Here is a 6,751-nt window from a genome sequence, read left to right as displayed (position 1 = left end):
AGACAATTGATAATACAATTAAAAAAGACATAATTTAAGAAGTAGGTAATTAAATATCAAGCATAAATGAACTTTATCTATAATAACAAATGGAAAAAGAAAGAACAACACTATTTTTATATGTTGCCATATGTTTTTTTGCCTTAGACATTCTACCACCGAAGTATTGTTATCAAAACCCATGACCCTAAGCATCATTCCAACCTACATGTTAAACAAGCAATGAAACTTTTAGTCTTCCAAAATAGGCATAAATGCAAAAAATAGCAACATACTTTAATTGTCAAACTTGGAAAACATGGAAAATATGGAGAGAACATAATCCCAAAGCTAATAAAATTGCATACATAACCATTTTACATTTTCGTTCGATTACATGTCAAACTTAGAGTTGTACCTGTGATATTACCAACATTTAATAAGTATCATGATAATATAAAAGGAATGCTACAAGTTCATAACTTAAAACATATTTTTGTTACATGCATGCATATTTGAGAGATGTCAAATGTTGCTAGTTTACCATCAGATTGGGTCTATTTAATTATTAGAACTTATCTAAAGTTATTATCTTGTATAATACATATTGTAAGCATATAAAACACCTAGTCTTCGATCTCATGTCAATTCATGCACTACATTTTAGAATCAAGAATTAGTATATAAAGTACTAGAAGAACAATAACACTTGCTTCTTTTGGCATGTAAGATAGCCGGATAATCTGTGTGATTCTTTTTTATTCTAAAAATACTTGTCCTTGTCAATATCAAAAACCATGGATATCTAGCCTGATATAAAAACAAAAAAATAAAAGAAAAAAGTTAATGGATTGACTAATCCAATTTAACCTTTTGTAATTTGATAAATTCCACTGTATTGTGCCCTTGACATCAACTGAAGGATTGTCCCTAATAATGTACAAAGTTTCAAAGTTGTGTGATTTAATAATATCTTTATGAACTTCATTAAGAAGTTGCTTTAATATGGACTCTGAACGATTTGGTTTTCTAAACGATGTATGCTCCACATGCTTGTGGTGAATACTACATCGATGTTCATAACATAAATCGTGATGCAATAAACATAAATTTAGGATTTAATTTATTTTGTTGACTATTATTTATTTTTACCTGTTACATATGCTTTCAAGAGCAATCATGAAAGCCCCCATGCCAAGACGTTAAGGAAATAGAGCATGTTCTCACCTTTAACATGTTCAATGCATTATTCCAACTTTAAAAACATAAATTATGTTATAATAAATTATAAATGTTATGAATGACCTGATATTCAAGATCATCAACTGCAAAAATACATACATGGTTGATGCTGAGACTTCTCTCCAGGCAAATCACCCGATCTCGATATGTTACAAAGAGCCTATAAACATTATGTTGCAAGAAACCCAAATCAAGAATAAATTTGAAAGCAAAAAGATTTTTTAAATAAAAGAACAGCTACCTGAATATTTCTACTACAGTCAACATGGTCACTAACAACAAAAGTTGCTTCAACTCTTTTAGAAGTGACATTAAAACTTGGGACTTAAACTGATTCACCGGAGCTTTTGTTTTATCATTGCATGGCTGCTTATTTGTCCAGGTTTTATATGGTGATAAAGGATTAATGTAATTGAAGTAACATGCATATTCTTCTAATGAGATGGCTTTTTTGTAGCATACTTGAAACTAAAAAACTAAGACGATAGAATTAGTTTTACTCCTACTTTGATTACCAAAAACGCTTCAGTCAATCAATCATCTTGCAAACACATCAATCTAAACTGATGACAAAAAATGCTCATTAAGACATTTCATCAAACACTTGATATACTGTTGGATTAGGTTTCTATGCCCATAACTATAATTGGTATGTACTTGACCCGAGAGTAGCATGGTCCATTTGGGTTGCCTTCACCAGAACAATCTGATATGATGGATATTTGAGAAAATGCTATTTATGATTTACTAATATATTATAAGTATAATATATTAATTGAGAAATCATAATATTTAATTAGTATTGATCAAGAATTAATTTGGAATTAATTTAGTGATCAAAAGAGACTAATTATGTAAATTAGTGATACATATGGTTTGGGTTATTGATCCATGATGAACTAAGTTTATGCAAGAGTCCATGAAGAGTTAGTCCACATGAGTTATGGATCATAAGCCTATGTGTATGGATTAGGTTTTACACACGACCCTTGGAATCCTATACTATATATGTGTTATCCCTTAGCCTAAAATTGCCCCCCTAAGTATTCATGGTGTTTGTGAACTATTTGAGGCATTACACTTGAGGTGCTAAGCTCTTGAAAGGCTAAAACTACAAGCTACAATAAAAGGTATTCTTCTAACTTGATTTTATGATTTATATGTCAAAATTGTATGCTAGTTGTAGGCTTCATGCTTTGGAAATTTTATTGCATGTATAACTAGAGAAAACTTAGATCCAAAGATATTAGGGTTGTATGTGCACCATAAGAGTGTTATAGCACACAAAACCCAACAATGGTATCAGAGCCATGGGTAGTTTTCTGTTATATAGTTGCGTTGTTCATTGGTCAAAGTTGAAGCAAACTGAAAAAGGCCTCCTGCCAGGCTGAACCTGCCGAGTCCAAAGCCTGGCTCGACGAGTTGATCTAAAAAATTGTTAATGAGTTCCATAACTTGTCCTCAAGTTATTGAACATGAAAAGTCTCATCCATTAAAATAACATTAAACTCATAAGTTATGGAAATGAAGAGTTTTGAAGAGTTTTAAAACTTGCCCTCAAGTTTTGGAATTTGAAAAGTTTTAATTTGAAATATTGAATTCTAAAACATCTAGTAATTGAAAGGTTTCAAAAGATGCAACTCTTGGGTTCATAACTTAAAAATTAATTAAATAGTTTTAATTTTGAATTTTTAATAACCTAAATGTTTTGAATAGTTCAATTACACCTTATGGACTTTATTAAATTGATTAAAGTGTTTAATTAAAAGAGTATTAATAAATCCATAGTGATCTGGTTTGATTTTAGTTAAATTAAAAGTCTAGTTTAATTAAAAGATTAAACCACCTAGTATTTTAAATGTTTAAAATACACCCTTATACTATATAAAATTAAAAGTATAATATTATATATATATATATATATATATATATATATATATATATATATATATATATATATATATATATAAGTAAAAGGTTGGTTTTAACGTTAGTAGGATATGACATTAATTCTTATTAAAAGTATAATGAAATACCAAGTAACTAAATACTTTTATAAATTCCCAATCTTAGTTACTTAGGAAAAATGTGAATTTGATGCTAACCCATGAAATTGCACTTTGCACCTTATTAGTCGTTAGTGGAGCGTGTGTGGTTAACTGACACACTAATATGGGACCAATAAAGGATGGAAATGCGTAGCTTGTAGTTTGTCATAGACCAATGGAGCGTGTGTGGTTAACCGACACATTGATTAGGTGATAAATGAATTCGAGAGTACCAAACTAATTTGCATGGTTATTCACACCTTGTTTGTGATCCTAAGCATCCCAGTCACAAACTTGAAGGGCATAATCGAGATTAAACATGTCATTGAAAAGTTTAATGAATCTCAAAGAATCTAGGAATTTCAATTCATTTAAAACTTACCTTCAAATATTTTACAATTGGCAAATCGTTATTTACCTACCTTCAAATATTTTACAATTGGATTACGACATCCCTCTTCCGAATTATAGAATATTGTGTTGGGTCCTAGCCTTAATATTTCATGTTGGGTGTTATATTAAGGACTTAAATCAACTAACTTGAATTTCGCCCTTGTAGATGTCTAGTTCTGACAACTATGGTCTACCTTACCCTTTTGAAAAAAAGCTTTCTTTATAAAGATGATATTCCACAAGAGAATCAAGGGGAAAGATTAATCCCTTCTTCGTGTTGTAGTGGAACTTTACTTCCTCCACCTCCTCCAATAGTTCTCCTTGACCCACAAGTTCAAAGACTTGAAAACTTCAAGGTCACTCAATCCCTATTGGCTACCAAGATGGAAGGTTTGTGTGTGCACATGTCTTGGAGATGAAGTCACACATTGACAGGCTGGGAATGTTAGGAGTCGTTGTGTCGAGGAAGCTGGCTGTTGACTTGGTTCTTCAATCACTTCCTAACTCATATAGTGAGCTTGTTAAGGACTACTATGTGATAGATCACGACGTGACCCTTATTGATCTTACCTATTTGCTAATTGTTGTTGAATCGACAATGATTTGGTGCACTGGTAAAGCAAATTTGATTGGAAGATCTACTTCCCAAACTTCCATGGATATTGACATTGGAAACATTGGAAGTCCAGAAAATATTTCTCTTCCTAAGGGAAAGGGAAAGGGAAAGGGAAAGGCTAAGTCTGAGATTGTCCCGTGTACCATTCCTAAAGAGTCCATATGTTTCTATTGCCAAGATAAGGAGCATTGGTTGCGAAGCTGTCGTATCTACCTAAAGGACCACAAGGATGGTAAAGTCAAAATATTTGACTTTGCTTCAGGTAAGTCCACTATCTAACTCTATTAAGTTCCTATTTCTAGATTGTTAATACATGATGTGATAAGATTACATTTTGATGTTTTGTAGGATCGGAAAAAGAAAAGGAAGTTTAACGGAAAAAGCATGATGTGTCTGGTCATGAAGAAGTGGATTCCGATCGCATGGTTCGATGATCAGATTTTTGAGATGCTGCTTAGGAGTTCTGGTAGATTGCTTTGGAATATTTAGAAACATAGCTTTCATATGTATTTGCATTGTAAGGACAAGTTTTCCACGTTTTATAAATATAGAATAAAATTTTGATTTTATCTTATTTATATTTCCTTGCAATTGCATTTGTGAAAATTGATGTTGGTATGTTTCTATTTTTAACAATATGGATTTGATTCTTTCGTTTGTGGTAGTGTCTAAATTTACCAAAGACAAAATTGCAAAAATGGTCCCTGTGGTATTCAAATTTTTGGGATTTTAGTCCAAACCGTGAGTTTTTTGGATTCATGGTCCTTTTAGAGTGGTTTGTATGTGAAAATAGTCCCTCCGAAAATTGAAATGACTATAATACCCTTAGGGTATTTATTTTCATTTTTTAATTTAATATTTATTTATTTATTTATTTTAATAATTAAAAAATAATAGAGGACATCTCTCTCTCTCTCTCCAAACACCCCTTCGAATCTATGCAATGAAGAGAGGAAGAGTTGGCTGTGAACTCATCGACTGCCACCACCATATTAACCCACCTCCACTGCCATCAATATTGCAACTTTCCCCTTCCTTCTCGTCGTGAACCATCGTATGCCAAAATAACCGGGAAGCAGAGCTGCCACCCATCGTTAGCAAAACCAACTTCACCACCCACCACCGTTATGACTGTTGGAACGCCCCTAATCCGACCTTCTACTATCTGACATCGCCCCTCGTTCTTCCCTCTCATCATCCCCGCTGAGTAGAAGCAAGAACGAAACAAGAAAGGCAACCGGAGCAACCTCCGGCCACCACTACAGTCGCCATCTACTGTTGCCACAGTGATTCCAGCCACCACGACCACCTTCTACCGCTACAATCGATTTACAATGCAAAATTACCTTTTCTGGAAGGATCGTGGGAGGATTGGTAGACGACTAGGAAGCACAAGAATGTGAGGAGTGGTATCAGGTGAAGGGAATGATAATGGATATGCAGAGCACCTATGATTCGTCATGCCTGTATCCAAGTCTCTTACAATTTTCCCTTATTTTAATTTCAGCTCCTTAATTTCGTATTCCTATCTCTATACATGTTCATCTATTTTCTGAATTGGATGTCTCTGGACAAAAAATTGGAATTGTATGCTTCCAATGGTGATAACTCCTAATAAATAAATCAGAAAACGAAGGAGGAGAACAATGCACTCCAGGTGCTCGATGAAACATCTGAAAGAAATATACCTTCACAAAACTGAAAGTGTCTAATTTCAAACATAATGCATTCAAAGTTGAAAGAAAACATTAGACCTAGTAGCTCACGAGTTGCGTAACACCACCCATTTCAAGTTATTATGTAATAAAGAAGAGAAATCAAGATACCGACTCTAATATAAACACAAACATATGCAACAGAGAGTAAAAATCGAGTGCCTTTGATATTTAAATATTTTACCTGGATGAAAAAGGCTCACAAAGGTAGGGGTGAAGGTGTTGGTGTGTGTTTTTTGGAAGAACACGAGAGAGAGAGACAGAGAGAGAGAGGTGGGTTCTTTATTATTTTTTTAATTGTTAAAATAAATAAATAAATATTAAATTTAAAAAAATGAAAGAAAAATGAAAAATAAATACCCCAAGGGTATTATAGTCATTTCAAATTTCGAAGGGACTATTTTCACATACAAACCACTCCAAAAAGACCATGAATCCAAAAAACTCGGGGTTTGCACTAAAACCCCAAAAATTTGCATACCGCAGGGACCATTTTTGCAATTTTGTCTTTACCAAATAAGGAAAGATTCTCATCATCCAAGTTTCAATTGGATAGAAACTTGGAATCATGCGACTTGTATTGTATGATGAATGAGAACTTTCATCTTTGGGAAATTAAGACTAATTCCTTGTTCACATGTATATGTGAGTCAAGTGAAGGACTAGGGGATCGGGTACACTTGGTTGTGCACTGGTCAGGACCACCACAAATAACGATAAGACTATTTTTCATGATTTACTAAAAGCTTCGTAAATAT

The 6,751-nt window shown here is 33.1% G+C and overlaps 1 pseudogene; it reads right to left on the bottom strand.

The window, feature by feature from the left end:
* Positions 1-648: 648 nt before the first annotated feature.
* On the bottom strand, positions 649-5,370 carry LOC111907321 (uncharacterized; annotated as a pseudogene).
* Between the last annotated feature and the right edge of the window lie 1,381 nt (positions 5,371-6,751).

Source organism: Lactuca sativa, chromosome 3, assembly GCF_002870075.4.
Source record: "Lactuca sativa cultivar Salinas chromosome 3, Lsat_Salinas_v11, whole genome shotgun sequence".
Classification (NCBI taxonomy): Eukaryota; Viridiplantae; Streptophyta; class Magnoliopsida; order Asterales; family Asteraceae; genus Lactuca; species Lactuca sativa.
The sequence above is the reverse complement of the archived record's forward strand: the minus strand, read 5'-3'. Positions and strand labels throughout refer to the sequence as shown.